Source organism: Podarcis raffonei, chromosome 3 (assembly GCF_027172205.1).
Source record: "Podarcis raffonei isolate rPodRaf1 chromosome 3, rPodRaf1.pri, whole genome shotgun sequence".
Taxonomy (NCBI): domain Eukaryota; kingdom Metazoa; phylum Chordata; class Lepidosauria; order Squamata; family Lacertidae; genus Podarcis; species Podarcis raffonei.
Window position 1 is genome coordinate 69,187,631 of NC_070604.1, and position 26,571 is coordinate 69,214,201.

Here is a 26,571-nt window from a genome sequence, read left to right on the forward strand (position 1 = left end):
TTGTTGGAGAGATATCTAAATACGAGAGAGCGTTCAATATGCGTCTCAGCGCATTGGTTGGATGCATTTTTAAAGACTTTTTAAAACATTATGGTATGTCAGCTGTAGCCAGTTGAATCAGGGATTATTGTCCTAAGGTCCTGATGCTGTCTTCCATGGGGAATTTGAAATTGCAATGATTATTAGTATCATCATTATTTATTAAATTTCTATACCGCCCTTCACCTAGGGATCTCAGGGCAATTTAAAATATAAAAACACAAAAATATATAATATTATTTTTTTTAAAAAGCAATACCCCCCCCCGAATGTGGCAGAATATGAAATATATTAGGCTTATGGTGGAGAGTGAAAACAATTTTGGGGGATGGGAGGTCCAGTGGATGTGCGCCTCAGGTTCAGGATCTGACTGATCACCATTCTGGGGGTGGAGGAGGAAAACAATTTCTTCTCATAATTTCTCTCTCTTCCCTGGGAAGAGAGAGAAGACAGTTCCCAGGATTCTTTGGGGGAAGCCATGACTGTTTATAGTGGTATGATACTGCTTTAAATGTATGGTATGGCCTAAAGAAACTAGAACACTGTGGTTTTGCATGTGTCAAGTGAACTGCATATGTGGGGCATGTCTCGGAGGGTGATTATTCATCCTTGCATCAGTAGTGGACTAGATCAGAAAGGCTTGCACAATTTGCAGCCCACCAAGTCGATTATAGCTTACCAGCCATGCTTGGAATGGGAAAAATTGGGGCACTTGGCACATTACATGAATGGAGGCTGTATTTAATGGGGCATGACATGCAGCCTGGAATCGATGGTTTTTGGTCCTTTCTATCTCTATTATCCTATTGTGCTGGTGCTTGTAGACAGACAAGGGAGTTGCCATGGTATCATCTTCAGCGCTGCTTGGGCATTCATCCCAGTAACAAAGGGAGAAGACTCAGCAGTGAGGCTATTCAAACTCCAGACAGGAAATTCAGTGTTGCTGGATGTTGTTTTGATGCTAGTTCCTCCCCAGTGTAATGCGCGGAATATCCTCTTATGCTGTAATTTATATTTCCACATAATAACAGCAATCTGCCTGGAATTTGCAGTTAAAAGGATAAATTCACCACAACTAGGCTATCTCTTTGAAGTCAATACAAGTAGAGGAGTATTTGTATCATCTGCCATTTTCCTTCTTCCTATCTGCTTAGCTAAAGGCACGGTTTCCACTCTCCATAATATGTTTACTTCATATCAGACATGGTATATCACTTAAACATGTGGGATAACTTTTGAGTGTTTGATCCAAATTTAGTGGCACAGAGCTCAGCCCAAATCACATTGCTTTCTGAGTGAGATGAACCAAACTGCCAAAATAGAGGTGATTGAAAAGTGTAAAAAGTCTGAGAATGTCTCAACCATAATACGCTGAGTGCAAAATAAACCTGAGCAGCATTCAAGACTTGACTTGCTTTGTGTGAAGGGCATCCTGGCGCTGTCAAAAAGCATCAGCATCATGGGGACATGGTGCTGAAAATACACATCAAATAAAAAAATTCCCAACATTTGGGTTGGAAGCATCTGCTGACCTAGGGGTGGGAAGCTGGTGGTCTTACATATATTGCTGGACTACAGCTTCCTTCATACTTGACCACTGGCCATGCTGGTTGGGGCTTATGGAATTGGGGTCCATCCTCCCTGTTTTAAAGGAGGAATACATTATTTTTGAACCTGGAGGTTCCACTTTGCTACGATTGCTGTCAATCAACTGATCCTGCATAAATGCACCTAATTCCTTCTTTAAAGCTGTGTGCATCCCATGTGAGCTACTCTTGTCGGTCTTTCCTATGTCTACACAGAAGTGGCCAGTGGGGAGGGGTGGTTCCAGGGAACGGAATCTCCTGGCTGCTGTAATGGAGGCGAATTTTCCCTGGCGGCAGATGACAGAACCACGAGACCGATGTAAAATACTCAAACAAGAATTTTATTATGACTATACAAACAACAAACACAGAGCATGTGGGTGTTCTCTTTCTGCAGGCAGTTGCAAACGGCAACTTCTTCTCTCTTTATACACATCACCAGCTCTGCCTAATTAGGCGAGAAAACCCACACCCAGAACTCATAGAACATGTCCTTAAAGTTATCTGCACCCTTTTCCTGTTTTGTGACGAGTGATACCTAACATGCTGCAGAGTGGGACAGTTAGTTGCTGAGCTTAGTGTGGCTGTAAGGTTGGGGGAATGTGAGTGTGCTGGTGTAAGTGCAGGATTAGCTCTCTTGGTGTGCCTGAACTGCGCTACTCCCAGACTGTCTCCATACACCAATGCCTGGAGACAAGGGGGTCTCTAGCACCTCACCCCACCAGCGACCAGCCACTCCTATGCCCACCATGATAAATCCAAATAAAGTGTGTGTCAACGCAAAGAGCAGGTTCACTGTAATAACAGAATAAAGTGTTCCGGGTGCCTTCCTTCTGCCACATCAACAGCTGCCTCGTGCAGTGTACTTCATTATAATGTCTAAGCTGTCCTTCATTCGGAAAGGGTTTCAGGGCGGCATACACAAATCAACAAGGCAATGGCATTAAAACGGGTGTGTCCGTTCAAACAGCTTAGAATATCACCATCAAAAGTGCTATTTGGATTTGATATCCCACCTTTCACTCCCTTTCAGGAGTCTCAAAGCGGCTAACATTCTCTTTTCCCTTCCTCCCCCACAACAAACACTCTGTGAGGTGAGTGGGGCTGAGAGACTTCAAAGAAGTGTGACTGGCCCAAGGTCACCCAGCAGCTGCATGTGGAGGAGCGGAGACGTGAACCCGGTTCCCCAGATTACAAGACTACCGCTCTTAACCACTACACCACACTGGCTCTAAATAAAAATAAAAAGGTGCAAATAAAAAGTTGATAACCGGGCACTGAAAAGGATACAATGTTGGTGCCAAGCGTGCCTCCTTCAAGAGGGCATTCCACAGTCAGGGACACTACAGAGAGAAAGTAGAAAAGTACTTTCTCTTTTCTACTTAATGATGGAACATGGGGAAGGGCCTCCTTCGATTTTTGTTCTGGTACTCTGAAACAAATATGAGAGTGAGAGTAGGATTGAATGGGCAGCTCTTGTAAGTTTCCAAGAAGCTCTGTAAGAAGGTTTGGTAGAAATATAGTTTAAATAACATGGTAAGATAAGATATACATAATGCAATATAAATGAAGAAATGTGAAGATATGTAATAACTATGGAAAATTATCAGACATGTTGATGGAAGTCTAAAGAAAAAAGACGTGTGATGAATTCCAAATGTTTAATTGTGTTATAAATGTGTTTTTATTGGAAAATTAATAAAAATTATATATATATATATATATATATATATATATATATATATATATATATATATATGAATGGGCAGCTGCCAGCCACAATTCCAACATCAAAGGGGGTATGACAAGGTGTTTTAATAGCTCCCCTTTAATTTAATATGCGCACAGGTCTCACTGTCTGAACACAATGCATTGGGTGAGCATTCACATAACAAGCCAACAATTTCTGTTGGTTCCTATTGGAAAATTCCTAATGCACTCCTGCACATGGGATTTTGACCCCAAATGATAGAAAAATCCAGGGAAACCCTCTGAGACCATGCAAAAAGCAATCAAGCAAGGGGGAAAATGCTGTTTTGTCTCTCCCCTCCCCTCCCCCCATCTTACCATGGCTTCTGGCGAAACGGCACCCTTTTAGAAGGCAGCAGGAAAACTCAATGTTGTGTGCAAATTGACTCTGCTGTGTCACAGCCCACAATTTTTCACAGCACTCTATACACTTGGCATATACACTCTACACAATTGTGAGCTTTAGTTCACAAAGCTCAGGGAAGAAACAGCTGACTGTCAAGAGAACTCACTTAGCCTGCGGTTCCCTCCAGTCATTAGATAGCTTAATAGGTTTGACCAACTTGCCTTGATGGACACTAAATGGCTCTGCTACTCCCATTGGCCTCACTCATATTGATAATCAATTGCTTTCTTGCTTTTTTGTCGTGTGTCAAGTTTAGTCCTGATTTGTTTGACAAGCTCATTGAATCCTGCTTTCAATTTTCTCTTAATTTATTTATTTTCCCTTTTCCCTGCTTGGACTCCCGAGAGATTCTTTGGGGGGTAGCTGTGTGATTTAAATGTAAGATGTGAATGTGGCCATTGTTGGCTAGTGTTCTCAACGAGATCAGACTTTGGGCTGATCTAGCAGGGCTCTTATTATTATAGCATGACCTGCTGAAAATGTACATTGTTCTCTCTCCCACTTTATTCTTTCAGCAAAGCACAAACCAAGACAAAGCAGTGCACTCCCGCCCATTTCCAAAACTCAGCAAGGAGATTATATTTCCAGAAATGGATTCCTCTACTTGGTGAGCATTGCATTACTGCTGATTTTTTCTGAAACTGTTATGTACTTCCATATGCCCCAGGTATTAAAAATGTCAAGGATTATAAAATTAAGTCTAATCTCAGTTGCCTATTCACCTTCTTTAGCCATAAGAATGCTCCCAGAGATACTTTACTGCATTTTTGTTCTACTTTGCATACATTTCTATGTGCATGCCATGAACCACCTTTTCAAATAGGCCCATGAGCCCATTTTTTTATGCAGGCATTACTATTTTATCTTCCAGAAAATGCCATCCTTCCATATTGGCCTCTGACAAGCAATAATAGTTTCCTCCAGCTTTCGAATTCCAATTTGACCTAAGACAATGTTAATGTCACAACATTGTTCCTGTTCTGGCAATTAACTTGAGAAATGTGCTGCTCTAGTACTAAACCAGGAATATAATTAATAAATGTGATCTATGACATTTCATTTTTAAGTCTGGGATTGAAGAGAGGGTTCTCGTTTTTTATGAACACTCATAAATTGAAAGTTGACGAAGTTTCCTATAAGTCAGGCTGATTTCCAAAGTGTGAGTGTTTGTGTGTGTGAGTACGGTTGACTTGCTGACTGATTTGTGAGACTCAGAATGATGAACCTTAAATATTTCCCTTTTTTAATACTTGAAAAATTCTGTGTTTGTCAGCTGCTTGCTGGTGGGCACCTGGCTCATAACCACCACACAGATAGCTGCAGTTTGTGCATCTCAGTGCAAGTGGTATAAAAGCAAAACCCTTATTTCATTACATGTGCAAATCCATCCATCCATCCATCCCTTACAGATTCCAGAGATTAGCTGACCACAAGTAAGGAGACAGCATGAACAGGATTTTCTTGCTCATACAATGCCTTAAGAGGTCGTGAATCTCAGAAACGGTTAGATTAGAACTAGGAAATGTTATTCACATGCCCTAGGGCAGAGATAAATTAAATTAAATAAGCAGGGAGACAATATACAGCCTTGTCATACTCCTTTCCCAATTTTGAACCAATCAGTTGTTCCATATCCAGTTCTAACTGTAGCTTCTTGTCCCGCAAGATTTCTCAGGAGACAGATGAGGTGATCAGGCACTCCCATTTCTTTAAGAACTTGCCATAGTTTGCTGTGGTCGACACAGTCAAAGGCTTTTGCATAGTCAATGAAGCAGAAGTAGATGTCTTTCTGGAACTCTCTAGCTTTCTCCATAATCCAGTGCATGCTTGCAATTTGGTCTCTGGTTCCTCTGCCCCTTCGAAATCCAGCTTGCACTTCTGGGAGTTCTCAGTCCACATACTGCTTAAGCCTGCCTTGTAGAATTTTAAGCATAACCTTGCTAGTGTGTGAAATGAGTGCAATTGTGCGGTAGTTGGAGCATTCTTTGGCACTGCCCTTCTTTGGGATTGGGATGTAGACTGATCTCCAATCCTCTGGCCACTGCTGACTTTTCCAAACTTGCTGGCATATTGAGTGTAGCACCTTGACAGCATCATCTTTTAAAATTTTAAGTAGTTCAGCTGGAATATCATCACTTCCACTGGCCTTGTTATTAGCAGTGCTTTCTAAGGCCCATTTGACTTCACTCTCCAGGATGTTTGGCTCAAGGTCAGCAACCACACTACCTGGGGTGTACGAGACATCCAATTCTTTCTGGTATAGAAGAAGAAGAAGAGTTTGGATTTGATATCCCGCCTTTCACTCCCTTTAAGGAGTCTCAAAGCGGCTAACATTCTCCTTTCCCTTCCTCCCCCACAACAAACACTCTGTGAGGTAAGTGGAGCTGAGAGACTTCAAAGAAGTGTGACTGGCCCAAGGTCACCCAGCAGCTGCATGTGGAGGAGCGGAGACGCGAACCCGGTTCCCCAGATTACAAGACTACCGCTCTTAACCACTACACCACACTGTGTATTCTTGCCACCTCTTCTTGATGTCTTCTGCTTCTGTTAGGTCCTTATCACTTTTGTCCTTTACTATGGTAAACTTTGTACAAAATGTTCCTTTCATATCTTCAATTTTCTTGAACATATCTCTGGTTTTCCCCATTCTATTGTTTTCCTCTATTTCTTTGCATTGTTCGTTTAAGAAGGCCTTCTTGTCTCTCCTTGCTATTTTTTGGAAATCTGCATTCAATTTCCCGTATCTTTCATTATCTCCCTCACATTTTGCTTCCCTTCTCTCCCCTGCTATTTGTAAGGCCTCGTTGGACAGCCACTTTGCTTTCTTGCATTTCCTTTTCATTGGGATGGTTTTCGTTGCTGCCTCCTGTATAATGTTATGAGCCTCCACCCACAGTTCTTCAGGCACTCTGTCCACCAAATCTAAATCCTTGAACCTGTTCCTCACTTCCACTGTGTATTCATAAGGGATTTGATTTAGATTGTATCTTACTGGCCCAGTGGTTTTTCCTACTTTCTTCAGTTTAAGCTTGAATTTTGCTATAAGAAGCTGATGATCTGAGCCCCAGTCAGCTCCAGGTCTTGTTTTTGCTGACTGTATAGAGCTTCTCCATCTTTGGCTGCAGAGAATATAATCAATCTGATTTCGATGCTGCCCATCTGGTGACGTCCATATGTAGAGTTGTCTCTTGTGTTGTTGGAAAAGCGTGTTTGTGATGACCAGCTTGTTCTCTTGGCAGAACTCTATTAGCCTTTGTCCTGCTTTGCTTTGAACTCCAAGGCCAAACTTGCCAGTTTATCTCTTGTCTCCCTACTTTAGCATTCCAATCCCCTATAATGAGAAGAGCATCCTTCTTTAGTGTCATTTCTATAAGGTGTTGTAAGTCTTTATAGAATTGGTCAATTTCAGTTTCTTCAGCACCAGTAGTTGGTGGAAGGACAGATCCTGAAGCTGAGGCTCCAGTACTTTTGGTCACCTCATGAGAAGAGAAGACTCCCTGGAGAAGACCCGGATGTTGGGAAAGATTGAGGGCACAAGGAGAAGGGGACAGCAGAGGACAAGATGGTTGGACAGTGTTCTCAAAGCTACCAACACGAGTTTGAACAAACTGCGGGAGGCAGTGGAAGACAGGAGTGCCTGGCGTGCTCTGGTCCATGGGGTCACGAAGAGTCGGATACGACTAAACGACTAAACAACAACAACAAATTCTACCATAATCACTTCCTGTGCCAGGGTGTGACCCAAATTCTAGCAAAATATTATTTGCACTTTTGAATGAAATCCTACACACACTTACTAGGGACCATAGGAGCCAACTCCCAGAAGCCGAAGTCCCTTCGCTGCCCCCAATAAAATATTTGAGCCCCCCCCCAGCTGATGGGCATTGCCATTCAAATGGTGTGTGTGCACTATGTCATGTGGGGTGGAGCTTACTGCCCCCCCCGGTAATATTTTATTCAAGCACCCCTGCTAGCCCCATTAGACACAATAGAACATATTCCTGAGTAAGCTATGTTTGCATAGGATTGTACAGTGTAAAACCCAACACTCATTCCTGTCTTTTCAACAGACTGGGGTTTTTTCATGATAAAATTATGTGCTTTGATATCAGGGGTAGTATTTGTGTGTCTGCGGCAAGGAGAGAGAACAGTGCCCCACTGGACCATTAGCAATAATCCAAGGAGAACTCAAAATAAGGCTCCATTATAATGCTGTCATCCTTCTCTCAAGCACTTTTTCAGACTGTTATTTCAAACAGTTGAAAAAGGGGAAGAATGTGTTTTGTTTTGTTTAAAAAATAAATGCTCCAAAGTATTTCTCCTATTTCTGCCCCCGAAGCATCTCGTTTGAAACACGCACAATCCTTCCTTCATTTCAGACAGAACATTTTGGAACAATTAGGCTAAAGAATTCAGCTCTTTGGTACATGCAGTACAAAACAATTAATGAAAATAGGATATAGGCAGAGTTCAGAGGTGCAAAAAAGTTTTACAATTCTGGTACAATGTTGATTTTTAATGGTCACCTTATAAGTGGCAGAGATGGAAGATTCATGGTTTTGCTATATTCAGGATTTAGTATTAAAATAGTATAAAACTGGTTTATTAAAAGTCATAGCATACTGTTAAAACTTTCTTTAAAATGCTGCCAATTAGCTACTGCAGTAGGTTTATGGCATTGGTTTGGTTGTAGAAAGATTGAGACTAGCATACCAAAAGATCACATCGCCCCTTATATACACAGCCTAGCACTGTGCTCTATGTATTCCCATTCTAAACTCTCACATTTTCAAGAAAAGGAAAAATATAAAGAGTTACGATATGCCTCCCCCCCCTTTATAGAAGACTTCGCCACAATCTTAATGGCAAGTCCTGCATGAATTGATTGGCTTGCCTCTGAAAATTAGTATTAGTATTGCAGTCTTTACTTAAACCTCATTTAAGATTTTTCTTCAGGACTCCAGGGTAAAACTGTTCATCTCACCTTACCTGTAATTTTCTTAAATCTATTTATAATAAGATTTATGCCCTCATACGTTAACTCTGCATTTTTTTAAAAAAAGCATTTCCCCTTGATCACATTTCATTTCAATGTGATTTCTCACATGGCATGGAATATGCAAAATACTGAAGTAGTACTGTATCTCCTCAGTTCCTTTCCCCACAATGAATATTGCATCAAATATTTCTTATCTCGGCAGTCTTTCTGGTGTGACTTACTACCAAAGCATTTAAGATCTCCATCCTGATACTGTCATCTGCTCACTCTGCTTTTTATAGTATAAGGTCTCCTTTCTCCTGTAAATATAACTACTCTTCTTGTGCTCTGTGACTCTTGTACCTTCAATTTTGCATGTGAATTGTTGTGATTCTGTTGGATTGTTTTGTATTATGCATTATGTACCGTAAAAGGGAAAGTTTCTATGAAAATTCAACGATTAAAAAAGGATTGGGTGGTTCAATGGATTATTCCTATGTGGAATATGCTGACTTTCAAACGAGCTCATTTTGAAGCATAGCTGTATCCCATTGCAATTTCGAAATGTGCCGCACCCTTTCAACTGACTTCCAGTTGCCAAGAGAAGGAAAGCATAAAATAGCTTCAAGAAGGTGAGTCCTTGGGCTCTATAAAACTGACATTCACTTGATTCTAGGTTCCCCCTTGATAAGTTCAGTTTTTAAAAACAATCTTTCTTTACGACACATTACAATTGCTGCCTCCCCCCCCCCCGAGAATCCATACCTCCTCTCTACCTCTAGTTACAGGTAGGCATGACTGAGCTGACCTGATCAGATTTCAGACTTGCTGGAATTAGTTCTTAGCTCAGAAACAAAACAAAAATGCATTGGAATGTATATTTTAGGACAAGAAATGTGTATACCGAGGTAAAATATTGATTTAAATACACATTTGGTGATAAAATATTGTTATATACAACCCCTAGCTGACACCAGTGTTACATGCCACCCCATATATACAACCTAAGCCTACAAGGGAGGGGCTCACAACATCAACAGCCCAAGAGGTTCTGAACTTAAGCAGACCCCAACGATTGCTCTCAAATGTTGCTCTCTGACTCTCTTTCTCCAGTCTGCTGCTTACCAACTCCGTTGCATGATGCCTCACTCCTCACTAACCTAAGCTCTGGCCTTTTCTAACACAGGGAAAGGCCACAGTCCTTTGTTGTGTCCTAATGGCCCATGCCCAGACTATTACCTCAAAGGAAATTAGTCTGACTCAATTGACACTTACCACATGTTGATTCCCTAGGATTTAGAAGTGTCTAATACAGTTTAGGAAGTTTGCTTAGCTTAATTAGCTTTTCACACATGCTAATTTCCAGCATCACACACACACACACCTTAAAACACATTGGGTCTAGCACACAAGCCTTAGTTAAATTCTAACACTAGCTTGATTCAGGAATTTATGGGAGTCTAGCACCCACAAACTAATAAAAATATGTATCTAAATATTAACCTTGTGATAAAAGTTTTATTTAAATATGGATTTTTGAATGGATTAAAATAATTGCAGATTATGGAGTGGATGAAATGGATTTATGAATGAGCACATGAAAAATGGATATGGACCAGAAAGGCTGTTCTGTCCATCCCTAGTGGCAGACACCCAATACAGTGGTACCTCGGGTTAAGTACTTAATGCATTCCAGAGGTCCGTTCTTAACCTGAAACTGTACTTAACCTGAAGCACCACTTTAGCTAATGGGTCCTCCTGCTGCCACCGCACCGCCGGAGCACGATTTCTGTTTTCATCCTGAAGCAAAGTTCTTAACCCGAGGTAATATTTCTGGGTTAGCAGAGTCTGTAACCTGAAGCGTATGTAACACAAGGTACCACTGTAATTGTATCAAAACACCCCACCAAGCATTCCATTGGATGGGTATTCTGATGATTGTGAGTTATACATCCTGAAGGAGCGTCTCCACCCCCATCATTCAGCCCGGACACTGAGGTCCAGTGCCAAGGGCCTTCTGGTGGTTCCCTCACTGCAAGAAGTGAGGTTACAGGGAATCAGGCAGAGGGTCTTCTTGATTGTGGTGCCCGCGGATATCCCTTGACTCATATGCCATTTGTTTGTTTGTTTTTGTGTGGGGTAACTAGGAGTTCTGGGAAATGTTACATCTCTATAGGAGTAGGGAAGAGGATATACTTGATCTCATTCCATTCTCATTCATCACAGCCATGCAATACTCTGGATCTTAAGACGTATGAAAATCCAATGTTAGAAAATAAATTTGTTTTCACTTTCTTCTTCCTTCTCCAAAGAAAGAATACTATTTATTTTGAAATATGGACAATCATCACATCTTATTTAGATGAACCTCTTTACTGGCAAGATGAGTATATAGTGCTATGTTTCTTCTACCAAGTGATTTGGTCAACAAACATAATTACAGCTCAGCAGGCTCTAGTAGATACCATTAGCACGTTAATAAAGAATCCAGTAACTACCTCTCAGAAAATCTGAGCGTTGCCTCTCTCCCAGTTTCAAAGCAACAGAGAACTACTCCCTTGATGCTCTGTTGACAATACATTTATCATACGCAGTTAGCTGCTAGCCTAGCATGTGTGAATAATAGGGATGAAATTTTCTGAAAATCTTATCTACACACACACTTATTTATTTATTTATTTATTTTTAAATTCCCAAATCACTATTTAGTCTCAGTGAGAAGGGACCCCCCCATCAACTAAAATAAAAACAATAATCACACATTATATGTGTTGTCATATGTATAATATTCTACACATAAACATTCCTAGTTTCCTCCAAGCCTACATAAACAGATACATATGACAATACATATAACTGTATAAAATACACTATTAATATACTTATAAAATTATGCTGCAGAAGAATGGTATAACATGTGGCTTGCCCTTTCTTAAAGTATTATATGTATATTTTTTGCACATAATTTTTCATATGATTAGGCCTTTTCTCAGAAACCTGGTAATCCCTGGAAGTTAGAATTATATTGACATTTGATAGTAAAAGAAAACAGAAAAATCTAGGCCAGGGGTGAGAATGTGAGCCTCCTAGATACGGGCTGGACTACAACCTCCATCATTCCTGACCTTGCTGGCTGGGGCTGATGGGAGTTGAAGCCCAATGACATCTGGAAGGCTGATCTAGGCTATCTGTGCATTTGCTGGGGAGGATTTCCTCTTTCAGAAAATGGAAAAATGAACCAACCCCAGCTGCAGAGGTGCATAAACTGGTTGTGGCCAAGAAAGAAAAACTAGTTGAGAATGTGAAGCTAGAAGGCATTTTTGCAAGAAATCATAAAAAACTGCATGTTACTAGAACAGAAAGTTTAATCATCATCATCTTCATCATCATCATTATCTCTATTGAACATCTTGGGACTTGCTTACAATTAAACAGGCACTGGCATGCACTGCAGGCCATGATTCAGTCTTCTGCACAAGAGAACTTTTGATCATCCAGTCACTATTTCTCCCTGTCATTGCTTGGACAGGCCTGAACACACCACAGTACCTCTATAAGAGGTACTAGAGGTACTATATAAGCCTCCCATATACAGATCCAGCCAGCCCTCTCCTCCCTAGAACATTGGGCAATGTCTATTCATGCTCTCTGGATAAGGAGGATCCATTTGAATTTGGTGAACAGCATAATTTATTTCCATGCCCCAGTTCATGCCCCATTCAGGGCAAGGGCACTATTAGTATGAGAAGGAGCCATGCCATTTGTCCAGGAACTATGTGGTTCTTCCTTAAAACCACTTTCCATCTCTTATTCTCAGGGAAGGGAACAATCCCTGTCTAGGCTGTAGACCTGAGAATAGTTATCTCAATTCTTAACACCAGAAATCTAGGCAGTTCTACAACAGCAGTGCGCCAATATGAGTTACTTTGATAATTTTTTTTGAGTCATATGCTAATTATGAAGGGGGGGCACCCAAAATCTTTGACTATGCGATCAGTCACTGCATAAAATCTTCCCCAGGCAATGTAGTAAGGAACAGACACATTTTAATAACTTCATGATGATTACTCTCTTTCCAGAACAGAACTTTATGGCTCTAATTCTTGATGCTCTTTTATAGTGCATTATTTTTAATGAGCAGCCAGATTATGTAACTTGCCACAAAGCCATACACATGAATATTTATTGCTATTAATTGCATCTGCCAATGATTTAGATCCTGTCCAGTGCTGTTTAATTGGAACACACAGAGATTACATGATCACTTCAAAGCTGCACTCTTCATTAGCAAGTGAGCTAACCTAAACATGGAGGGGTCATGCTTGGCCTTATTGGTGCATTGTATGCTATTATTAATACTGTTGGGAAAGTATCTTAATTTTTTTCAAACATATCCTGATTACTGCTCTGCTAATTACTTTCGTAACCTAAATCTTACAGAATGTGCTTTAATTTTAAGGCACACAGTAATGAAAGATTCCTTGATGCAGATGGTATGTGATTTTTAAAAAATGTTGGGACAAGGATCTTACATGCTTTCAGTTACTGAATTTAGGCCGCACTCCTAACCCTGTCTACTCATAGGGAAGACCCACTGAATTCAATCAACGTTACTTCAAGGTAGATGGAGTTAGGATTGTGTCCTGTGTCATTTACTCCAATCTAGCAAGAGAGATCTGCATGTCAGCAGGTGTCAGGGCACATCATGATGCCCATCTGAATGTCATTGAGCTTGACTAAGCAAATGGGCAGAGCAGTCCAAGCCTCTGATCAACTGTGCTGGAGGCTGTTAAGATGAGGCAGAGGTATCTCTCTGACCAGTCCTGCCTGGGTCCACCAATGATCAGTTTCCCAATGCAGCTATTCAAACAGCAGGCAGGAGTTACCACTGGCGGCAGTTGGAAGTCCCCAAATGGGGGATCCCGAGCTCAACCTGCTGCTGTCACATGATTGCAACAGGCCTCTCTGAATCACCAGCCTAGAAGCTGGCATAGCAAAGAGGCATTTCTCCTGCTCCCCTTTCTGCCTTGGCCAGTGTGAGACGTGGGGCTATGGATGTGGTTTCATCTATGCCACCCTATTAAGTCTTGCTGCAGGAGACTAAATGCATGGATTACAGAAGAGCAGAAGAATAAAAAAGCTGAGGTTTCCTAACAGAAATGTAAAGTGAGGAGGGAAGGTGAGGGAGATGCTCATGCCAGGCAAATAAACATTTTGACTTAGATATCGTTTGTAAATAAGAGCTCGTGCTTCAGACAGCTGCTTTCCTCTTCCCTCCCAATCCATTTTTCTTTTGTGCCATGGGTATTGTAAGCCTGAGGGCAGGGACTGTCTTGTTTCTGATCTTTCTCAGCCTTTGTCAGCTGAAAACAAACAAATGAATTAAATGAGCATGCCCTGCCTCAAAGATTCTGAGCAGCTGTTTTAAGAAACAAAGTAGCACAAGAAGAAGATCAGGAGAAAAGCTTACTCCAAATCATTGGAGGAAAGGGAACGTACAGCTGTCAGTTTTTATTACCCCTGAGGACAGGTAGGTACACTGAGGAATGCAGATATTGGTATAGTCTTGATCTATGGATGACGGAGGCTGGCAATGCATAATCTTTGACAAAGGAGCATTAACTTTTGGACTCACTGTTCTCATTTGATAGATCAGCCTGTAACACTCCTGTGGACTATAATAAAGCATCACAGAATGAAGAAGATGCAATAGCAGAAATGGCAGGAGATGACCTTTGTATCTTCTTATCAGCTATGTGAAGTAATGGGATATTTTCTAAAGATTCTATTGTGGCTTCAAGGTTCTGCTGAATGCCTAATTTCAATATGTGAAGCTCATAATCAAAGAACCCACTTATGCCATTTCCCTTCTTCCAGCCTTCATAAAGCCGCATTATCAGTATGGAACAAAGTAATAATGGAGCTTCCGGAGGCGGCGCCAACGGCAATGGCAGTCTCCTTCTAGCTCGGAGGGAGAAGCTCCGCGGAAATTGCGTCTGTCCGCTACGGCGAAGCGGAGACCCTTGTGAAAATCACAGGCAGGAGAAGCCTGTGACCGTGGGACTCGGCGGGCACCTGTAGCGCCCCCCGGACTAGCGAAGGGACCCCGTAAGGGGCTCTGGAGCGCAACGGGAGCTTGGCGCAGTGCTGAGAGTCGATCGCTTTTTCCGTGGGGTGAAGCCGCACAGCTGTTGCCGGACCTTCACCTTTTTCCTGTGACAATTCGGCTGCTAAACAACTACCCGTGAGTAGGTGAAGTTTAAGAATTGGGACTTAAAGGAGAAAAAAAGGATTAATTCGGCATTGAAGCGGGAAGGTGTAAACAGGAAGTCCGCCTTTCCGTTTTCTGTACATAGTTCAAAGCAAAGACTCTTTAAGCTCTTTTATAGTGCATTATTTTTAATGAGCAGCCAGATTATGTAACTTGCCACAAAGCCATACACATGAATATTTTATTTTGTAAACTTATGTTTTCGTAAAATCTCAATAAATATTTTATGGGAAAAAAACAAAAAACAAAGTAATAATGGTACTCGAAGAAAATTTCAGATAATGCTATTTTAACTGCAAATTAAAGCAAAGCTGCAGTAGCTGAGAATAATCTGCTGGGAAATGGTGAGTATTATCTGCATGGGATTTACCTCCAGAAGTTTTCTCTTCTGTTGCAGAGGAGAGCAGGGGAGAATGAGGAGGAATTTTCAAGGTATAATTTGCTCATCTCTTTCAAGATGAAGGGAAATAACTGAGCTATGTTACTCTTGTTAATAACTTCTGCTGTTAAATTGCATGTTAGTAGCCCCTCATTTCCTGGAGGTATGAGGGGGAGGTGGATGGCCATCTGTCAGGGATGCTGTAGCTGTGTTTAGCATTGCAGATCCGCCACTGAGTCCAGGGGTTAGACCAGATCAGGCCTGGGGAACCACCAGCTCAAGGGCCAGACATGGGTCACCAGGAGTTCAAAGTTGTCCCGTGAGGCTGTTTTCCCCAAACCACACCCATATATGATGATAGGTGTGGGCAGCACTTTTCTTCTAGAAAAACAACTTACTGAAATTGTTACAGAAAGTGACACACTTTTAACTAGAGCTTTTCTGCCCCCAGAAAAACAAAAGCACTGGATGTGCGACAGGTAGAGATGGGGCTTCCAATGCACCTTTGGGATCCTTAAATTACACACCTGATTGCACATTGGCAAGGGAAAGCAGTCTTTGGCTGTAAGTGAGTTTCTCCCTGCTGGGAAATAAAGTCAATCGCCTCAGGCACTTTCAAGCCCCTTGTAGGGTTCTTTGCAACCCTAGGTCTCCAGCTTTGAGATTTCAAAGCGCCCAATCCCTTGGCATCATTGTGATGCCCTATGATTGACAAGTGGACATCCCTGCCCACCTGTCAAGTTTGGTCCACGAGGCCAAGATCTGGTAAGCATGTGGAGCCAAAAGGTTTCTTCAAGCCCACTAATGATTCTCCAACCCTACAATTCTATACACAGAGAAGATTAGGATTGAAGTGATAGTTAATGGAATTGCTAATCATTTTCTGTAAATAGTCTGTTTTCTCAAATTCTGTCCTCCAACAGAAGGTTAAGGCCAGGGGACTTCCTTTGCTGCTCTCTAGCATTTGCCACCAAAGATAGTCACCTCATTCCACCTAATGCTGGGGCCAGCCCTGTCTTTAAGTGACCTGGCTGCAAACCATTCACTGGGGGTGGGGAGAGTTTGCCAAAGAATGAAAACGCAAAGGATAAATTATTTGCTTGCTTAATGCTGGTAAAAAAAATCCCGTACACCTAATAATACTTCCACTCAACTTCTTGTTCACAAACCTAATGGATTTGGCAATTGTACAGAAGTTTTACTTCATGCAAATAATGGAAGCACAAAGACATCTGAGTTCCTGGGGAAACTTTATTCCTGTTTTATTGTTCTTTTATCTGATGGGGCATAAATGAGGTCTCTGTCTTTTAATCTTCTGCTTTTTCTTTGCCATTTATTTCATTTTTGAGGGGAAAAGAAAATAACAGGCTTCTTCTCCGATTTTCCTTCAGTCTTTTTCTCATATGATTTCCAAGAATTTATTCACTATGCCTATAATTTTTTTTGTACAACTGTCAAATCCATTAGGGTTGCTTACAAGTAGTTTAGTAGGAGTAGCACCCCCCCCCCAGTTATGGAAGTATTCTCTAAGTCTTGCATGGCAAGTGTAGTAGCAAATTTTTCAGGCTCTTTACAACAGGAATAATGTGCCTCTCTCTTTCATATCCATCCTTTATTTTTCAAGCAATTTTCCTGTAATTTCACATAGCATTCTCATCTTGTTTCTTTTTGTCATTGTGAGATATATCTCATAGTGAAAAGTGTTAAGAAAACAATATACTTTTTCTTTTCTATAGGGCACCTCTCCCAATATAAAATTTATAGGGTCTCTTTGTCATTATTTAACAAACATTCTTGTGGCTTGCATAGTTCAGTGGTACCTCGGGTTAAGAACTTAATTCATTCCGGAGGTCCGTTCTTAACCTGAAACTGTTCTTAACCTGATGTACCACTTTAGCTAATGGGGCCTCCCACTGCCGCCACACCGCCGCTGCCCGATTTCTGTTCTCATCCTGAAGCAAAGTTCTTAACCCGAGGTACTATTTCTGGATTAGCGGAGTCTGTAACCTGAAGCGTCTGTAACCCTAGGTACCACTGTATCATATTAAATTATTTTACCAGTTCTAATGGGATATTATGCAAATAGAAAATCAACAGCATAAAAATATACTTTTTGGGGAGAAATGAAGCAGTATCTTTCATGGATCTTTTTTGCTGCTCCATTAAACTGTATCTGTTTACCTGTGAAATTCAAAAACAAGAAGTATTGTATGTCATGCTTAATGCCATTTAGTTGAGCCTGAAGGGACTGTCTTTCTCTGTAAAATTTATCTTCCTGTTGTGTCCTTTCAAGTGTCTGTCTTAAAAGGCTGATGGGAGAATTTTCAATGTGTCTTTGATGACTAAGAAGTATATATTACAATTGAAAGTTTATATCCAGTTGCCTCTCTTCATAAGCTAGAATAGTATAGGTCATACTGGGTAGGATCCAGTAGAACCTGAACAAGCATCAGCACATGCCCTCCGCAATCTACTCTGGAGTTTGGTGGACCCTTCCAAGCAGATTTTTGGGGTACACCTGGGGCTGCAGGAGGGGAAAGGAAATGGAAACCAAAAGTCACATTACAGAAGGAGATGTCCATTGTGCAAGCAGGCAGACTTCACTGGACACACACTTTCTCTGAGATAATGTTCACTCACATCCACAGCCACCGATAAAAGCATTTGGCGATCTCCAGTGTTAGTAATATTCAAGAATTAAGTTCATTGAATCCAGTAGGTTTGCTCTGACTTGGATATCATCCTGTAAATATACAGGGAAGAGAGAGACCAGCCTTTGGCTAGTGGTAGCCAAGGCTCATTAGGCAGAATGAGCGGGAGGGTCTCCAAGTGCAATGGGGCTGACTGACCACATATTGAAGTAATACACATCACCATCTGAAGAGGCCCATCCATAAGACCATTCAGTTTAGAGTTTAAAATCAGCTAACCACACCATACAAACATGAATGGAAACAGAAGCAGGTGCTAAATTTTGTTCTGTGCAGGGAGCTCTCCTTCCTCCCTGTTTCAACACATTATAAATTGGAGTTTGGGAGCAAAAGCTGGTAGCTGCCTGCCCATCCCTATAGTAATTAGGTGGATACATTGTGCCTTCACCCCTGCTTAGTTCTTTCTTTCTTTTTTAAAGGAGCTCTCCCAGCTGTTTTTTCATCTCTCTCTTTGAGAGAGAGATATGCCTTATATACCAGAGCTAGCCAATCAATACTCTGTACAATCCTGTTCTGAGAAATTGAATGACAGAATAACAGAAGGGCTGACCATTCAGTGCTGGGCAACCCTAACTTCTATTCAAACAGGAGGATGTCCACATGCCCAGAATCTTTAAAAGAAAGCGGAGCAGATGTCACAATGATGGTGGTGACACTTTCATAGAGGTCACTGCTGAACTCATGTTCATGATCTGTGCACAGCTTTTCACACTGAGGTGGAATATACACATTGATAAAAACTGTTCTGAAAATGTTTTGTTTTTTTTGAAAAAGCGTTTTTAAAAATACATGGAATTTCCCTTAAGGCTCACCATCACCATCTAGTGTCACATTGTATAAAGGTAAAGGGACCCCTGACCATTAGGTCCAGTCGCGGACGACTCTGGGGTTGTGGCACTCACCTCGCTCTATAGGCCGAGGGAGCCGGCGTTTGTCCGCAGACAGCTTCTGGGTCATATGGCCAGAATGACTAAGCCGCTTCTGGCGAACCAGAGCAGCGGAAGGAAACGCTGTTTACCTTCCTACCGGAGTGGTACGTATTTATCTACTTGCACTTTGATGTGCTTTTGAACTTATAGGTTGCCAGGAGCAGGGACCAAGCAACGGGAGCTCACCCTGTTGCGGGGATTCGAACTGCCAACGTTCTGATCGGCAAGTCCTAGGCTCTGTGGTTTAACCCACAGCGCCACCCGTGTCCCGCCACTTTGTATATCACACTTAAAACACACTTTAAACCAAGCATGGCCAAACTTGGCCCTCCAGATGTTTTGGGACTATAATTCCCATCATTCCTGACCACTGGTCCTGTTGGCTAAGGATGATTGGAGTTGTAGTCCCAAAACATCTGGAGACCAAGTTTGGCCATGCCTGCTTTAAATGTTTTATTTGCAGCTGTATAGCTGAGTCCTAGTGTCTGGTGGGGTGAGAGCAAAGTTGGGGTTGCATGGGCACACTAGTGGGATTGGCTCACTGGTGCACCCCTGACCTTGCCACCACCCTGCTCTACGCCACCCTGGTAAGTGGTAGTGATGCTGCTGCCAGGGCGTTGATTCTGCAATGCCGGCCATTCCCATCCTCAACAATGCTGAAGCTGAGAGAATAAGCAAAGCAGCTTTTAATTCCTTTAGTTGGGAAGAGTCTGAATTCTGAAATGTTCATCACTTCAACCACATATAATTTGATACTTTGACACTAGACGATTGCAATCAGTGTTGTTATGACCCAAACTCTCTGCCAAGTCCAAGTGTTCTCTTCTAATTGCAGTCCTCTGTTGCTTGTACTCGCCGTGGCTGTGAGTTGAATTAAATGTGATGAACTAAATTAAACCTGTGATAGGTTGTACATTTTAGTTTTATGACCAGCACTATTTTCTTGTGTAGTGTTTCTGGCAGCCATTGATCTGGAACTGCCAGAGAAAGGTCCACCATGAAGATCAAGTGCAAATATTGTTCATCTTTAATCTTTGTCCATAAATATAAAAAGGTGGTGAAGTGAAAGCTACTTCCATTTGTCATAGAGTCAGAGAGTTAGAAGGGATAATCTAGTCCAATGCCCTGCAATGCAGGAATATGCAACTGTCCCTTACAGGGATCGAACCTGCAACCTTGGCATTGTCAGCACCACACTCTAACCAACTGTTGCAATTAATACACTGGGAACCCAATCCACTTGAAGATATGCCAGTTCATATGAATTATTCCTCTGCTAAAACTGATGAAAGTAGTGGAATGCTTTAAATTTAAAGTTTTAAAGCATGAGGTAAAAATCTGTAGTACAATGTGGAGGCAGTGAACCAAAAATCCAGGCAGTGATTGACTGAATCATGTAACAGAAGTCTGAGACGGGTACAGCAGTCATTGACATTGGCTGAGAAGCTCCAATCTTTAGGGGGTAAAAACATTATTAGAGTGCAAAGTCAGAGGAACATAAAGAAGTTGAGGTATAAGAAGGTGCTTGTTGCCTAACCCAACAAAAAGTTTAAAAAACTGAGGCATTTCCATGCAGCTCCTTCTTCCGTTCAAGTCCTAGACTGGCTTTAAGGCCTGCTGTCACTTCAGTGATGTAATTAAACTCAACACACACAGACACACTGACAAACGCACACTTGTGTTGCCTCTGGAAGACATTTGACCCACCTGTGGCTCTTTCCAATGGCTCTGCTTGATTTCTTTCCAATGGCTCTGCTTGATTTCACTGAAAGAAGGAAGCATGACAAGAGAGGGCAGATGTGAGACAAGCAGCAGAATGACTGTCTGCAAAGTGGTGACCTCTGACAGAGGAATCCAATGATCTAGATCAGGGATGTCCAACAGGTCGATTGTTATGTACTGGTAGATCCCCGTGAGGTTTTGGTAGATCACAGTAGATCTCTGGCTCTCTTTCCTTAGCGTTGCTAAAACTGACTCCTGCCATGTCCCTCACCCCTCCCTCCATTGTTGTATGATCTCTGGAAGGGAAGACGGAGCTTTATCTGTGCTGCTGTTTCGATCCATAGTGATCATCTATGGATCATTTACCCCTCTGTTCTTTGCCTTTAACCCCCAAAATGGAACTCCCCCCCAAAAAACATTTTTTAACCTCCCTTTAAAAAGCTTAACATCTTTGAGTTGCCCCTCCAAATGGGCCTTTCCTACTACCTAAAAAAAGGTGAAGAACTTTGAGCTGAACCCAGAAAAACCAGGGGTAGATCACTGCCAGTTTTTATTTCTGAAAGTAGATCACAGTCTCTTGAGAGTTGGCCACCCCTGATCTAGATTATGCCTGCTGGATAGTAATTGGATCACCTCTACACTAGGAGGCACAGTTATGCTTGGGGAAGGGGAATTTACAGTAGGTAGCTGCCTTATCAGACCATTGTTCCACCTAGTTCAATACTGTTTACACTGATGGGCAGCAGCTTCTCAGCCTTACCTGGAGGTGAAGAGCATTGACCCTGAAACTTCAGCATGCAAGGCAGATTCTCCATCACTGAACTGTGGCTCTTACATCAGTAGGATGCTAGCAGTAAAAGGTGGAAAAGGAACATACCCTCCTTTATCTATTTGCCTTCTCCCTACAATCCTTAGGATTGAAAGAGGGGGAGGGTATCTAGGATGTTTGTAGGATTCCCCCTGCCTGTTGTGGGTGATGCATGCAAAGGGGTGCCCTGTGCATATTTTAGGATGTAGGTTCCTACATCCTCAGTGCATCATGCTTAGAACTCTTCTGCTCCAGCTGTCTGGAGACTCAATCAATAGTTGTGGTTGGGTGATTTGATCACATTAAGAAATGGGCAGGGAGGAAATCACCCACAAACTGGAGAAGCTTTGTGTTCCTTGCATATAGATTGTGAAAGATGCTCTTGTGTCTGTTTTGGTGTGAAGCGACATGCTTTCTTGTCCTTGGTTTCCCAAATCTCAGTTTAGTGTACCTTCTTTGGCCAAATGGAGATCTTTTGTCAATAATCTAAGGAAATTCTCAAAACGGCAACAAAGCCATTTTTCTTGGAAACAGGGACATCTGATGGCTAGTGTTAACATTTACATGGCAGTCATTAGCATAGTAGATCAATAGGGCTGGTCTGTAAATCATCTCCTTTCAGTTCGCTAATTTTCAAAATTTTAATGATTTTTTAATCTAGTTTTCCACTTGTCCCCACTTTATCCATCATCAATGTCAGCTGTAAGTTTCATTCTTCTTTTCTTCCTACCATGTATTCTATTTCCCTACTTTATGTGTCTTATAAGTTCTCTTTTTATTAAAAAAACCCCTCTTACATGTATATATCCACATATACACGCTTGATCTTCTGATCGTTTTAATCTTTTTACACTTTCTGTCTTTTGCATCTCTCCTCTCCTCCATGCCCCCAGTCATTCTTTTCTGAAATACCTTAAATTCAGCAATCTTTTTTCTGGCGTTGTGTATTCATTTTCCATTGCTACAAATTGCTACACATTTTTAAATGGAAAACTAGATAGAAAGTTTCCACAGCTGCAACTTTTCCACTTCTGGTTTTTATTGCAACAGTGTTTTTTAACTTGAGCTATTCTGTTTCATAACACTCATCTCAATTAAGCTGTCCAAATTAATGAAAAAATAAATAAAAGACACACAGCCCAAAATCTAATTGACAATGCTGAAGTATCTGTTACCCAGACTTAAAATTGTGTGTTCTGCCCACAAGTCCATGGTACACTGTAGTTCAGAAAATTAATTGCACACTCCAAAAAATAACTGCACAATTCAAAGATTAATTGCACAGTCCAAAATTACTTGAATGGCCCAGAGATTAATTACACAGCCTGATGTTAGCTGCAAAACCAAAAGATGAATGGCTATATATTACATTGCTCTGATTAAGCTTTTAAAAATGGATGGTCACTGAAACTGACTGATGAGTCTCCCAAATGATCCTTCTCCAAAGCGTTCTAAATTGAGAACACTTACCTTAATTTTGATTTTATTATCTTCCTTGCAGTGAATTGGGGTCGGGGTGGGGATAAGAGAAGTTTGATTTCAAAATGCATCCAGTCCACACATGCCTTATTTCTACTATTTCTTTGGTACTGTGCTTTTGCTGGGCTTCCTGAATAATCTCAAGGCTCACCTTGAAGAGTAACCCTAGCTGCACACTTTAGTGATTGTGCTTCAGCAAGTATTAAGGAAAATGCTAAGGTCCGGACAGAAAAGCTTTTTTTTTTAGTTCTGCTTAAAGTTGTTGAGCTTTCTGGGCAAAATCACAAAAATATGCTGGTTTTGAACTATTTTTATGGAAAATCAGCAAAAGCAGCACTGCCAACATGGGCTGCCATACATCCAAATTTTCCGGGGACATTTTGATGATTTTCGCCTGGACACTGCTGCCGACTGCAGTATTCCGGATATGTCTGGGAAATCCCAGTCATATGGCAACCCTAGTTGCAACAGAGAACTGACTGGAAGCTCCCTCACTGGAAGTGCCATGGTGCTGCTGAAACTGTTACCATTTTGGGCTCCTACCAACTCTTACGAAGGGCAAGGGTCTCTACAGGTGACAGAGCACTATCTCATGCTTCCACCCAGCTGTTTCAGTCCCCAGAAACCCACATACCAAGTCTTTCAAGAGTCCCTGCTTTCTATTCTTCACTAAAGCTGACCCTGAAGTACTTCTCCTAGCTTGCCCTCTAATATCAAAACTAGAAAATGTGGATGTCCACAGCTGTTTGTATGCCATGTGAATGCTGGGCAGCTTCAAACAAATGCAGATCTTGAGTTCTGAAGCCAAGTCTGCATGTCATCAGCAAAGGCTCATCTTTGATCTCCAAACATGGCCCACAGGGTTCTGTCTTTGCTGCTTTCATGCCCAAGGATTTCAGTGTTTTGGTTTCACTTCTATCACACCTGATTCTTGCCCTCTGTTATAAAAAGGCATGAATAAGGGACTGCAGATGATAGTCCAAGGACTTTAAATATGAGCGTGTTTGCTCTCAGTGTTGTGATGACTGTAATTATTATACCATTTGCATCTTTGAGACTGCATGGTTTTTTCTCTTCATCTGTAAACAAATGGGAAATGCATTTTCCGAATGTATGATCTGTAGCTGGAATTAGAAACCATTGCCATAACCTATTTGGACTCTGGTTCTAGCAAGAGTGTTCTTGATAAGCAGATCATTAATCAAATGTCTCTTTTCTGCTATTGAAGGCAACTCATTAATTCAAAGTAAGCAGAAGAAGAGCATTTACATGAAGCTCCCTTTCCGTTTTTTAATTACACCAAGCCTGCATGTTAGATTCAGTAGATGAAAAATGAAAGTATGCCTTTATTTTAATCATGATTTTAATCATTTTGTTTTCAAAGGCAGGACGATAAATAGAGTTGCCGACACATAGTGCTCCAGGTTTTTATTTCCACTTAATTGCAAAACTCCAGTTCCTCCCTTAGGGTATAGCTTGGCCAAATCCTGCCATTCTAATTTAGAACTACTTGGGCCACAATGCAAATAAGCTCTTGCTGGTGCAGAAAGAAGTCACATCAACATGCACAGGCTACGATGATGTGCCTTTACCACCAGAATATAACTGAATCCTTGAAGCAAATATATTTTGGCAGAGTTCACAAACTGGACTACTAGACAGTGCACCTTTTCATATATGAAAGGTAGGCTTTTGCATCAGGTAAATAAATAGAAAGCAGTTATTTGAAGCTGTCCTCCATCCAGGCTCAGGTTTTACAGAACTGACTTCTTCATGGGTCAAAGAACTCAATACTGAAAATAGCAAATGTCACACAGCAGAGTAGTATATTCTTAAGTAGCTAGGGCTCCATGTGCTTTAAAGGCCACTCCATCTTTTGTTCCATTGTGATTTAAGAGCAATCAAGGATGTCTCGTTGCTTACAACAGCTGCATTCCAAATTAAAAAAGCAGAGTGGTGTTTTGTATAGCTGCTCCACAATTTTGAAACTCATTTCCCATGAGGTACTTTAAAGTCTGAACCTGAGCATTTTTTGGTGGAGTGGGGGAGAGGATGGATGGCATTAAACTAGACCAAATATTTTGACTCAGTTTCCCTCACCCCTCCAAAATATGGATGGAGGGAACAAGGAGAAGGGATGCTGAAAACAAAATATTTTGCAGGTTAAGGGTTGGGAGAAAAATATATTTAAAATGGACCAAACTTCGGCTCTCTTGCTTGAATACTAGATTACACTATATTTTTGTTTGTGGCTTTGCATTTCAAGCATGGTATGATCCAAAAGTCACAGATGAGAAACTGCATCTAAATTCAATGTGACAATGACAGTAATCTGCTGAAATCTCTTTCCACATAAGACCTAAAGAAACAAACAGGAATTGTAAACAATGCTTTGGCATTTTGCACAGAATCACAAGCTAGTAAGAATTTTTGTACAGTAAACAAAGACCGGCTATTTTCCATGAATGAAACATTTTAAAACTAGTTTAGTACTATTCTTGTTTCCACATAGAATTGAATGGAACTTAAATCAATCCTCTCATCTTTCTCTTTCCAGTTTTCCTCTAGAAGAGTCAAGGCAGATGGTCCACAACCACCCAATAAAATCCTGATGTGACACAAAAGGGACATACAAAACTGTTGTAAAAGTGCTGCAATATCTGTTTAGAATAGCACTGATCTGAAAATGCAGTTCAATTTTTGCAGCCCTGTTTGCAGGCTCAAAAAGTGGGGCAGATATTTTGGCAATACTGTGGTATCTCAGTTTATGAACAGTCCTGTTTCCAAACTATTTGGTTTATGGACTCCGCAAAAATGGAAGTAGTGTCCCGGTTTGCGAACTTTACCTCGGTCTAAGAATGGAAGCCGAACGGTGGTAGGGCACTGGCGGGGGGAGCCCTCATTAGGGAAAGCGCATCTCAGTTTAAGAACAGTTTCGGTTTAAGAACGGATTTCTGGAATGGATTAAGTTCGTAAACCGAGGTACCACTGTATTAGTTTTGAAAAATCAGTGAGTGCTTACTATGATGGTATGAGCAGCATTTTAATTAGATTTTTTCTTTTTTTCTTTTAAAAAACATTTGAAGTTGATGCACTGCCATTTTTCTCAACGCTTCTGTTTAAATGACAGCATGTCAACCCACAACATCATTTCAGAGGCATTGCTGGGGAGCAAGAGAGTGTGATCCCATCATTTATGATTGCAGCCCTCACCTCTGGTCCATTTTTAATATTTTTCTCCCAACCCTAAGCCTGCAAAATATTTTTGTTTTCAGCATCCCTTCTCCTTTTTGCCAAGTCACAAGATCAAGCCTCTTTCTCTCTTACACCCACATACTCTACAGAGATATAATTATTAGGAGTAGGTACTCTAATAGCTAGATGACCAGTCTAGGAGTTCTGAGTGATAGAGGAAGAAGTGGGGTGGTAGTTGTGGCATCAGATACATTGCGCTGCAGAGTTCTTGCCCCTTCCATCATACCAAAAGTCATTGTTTTCTGCACCAACTTTTCTA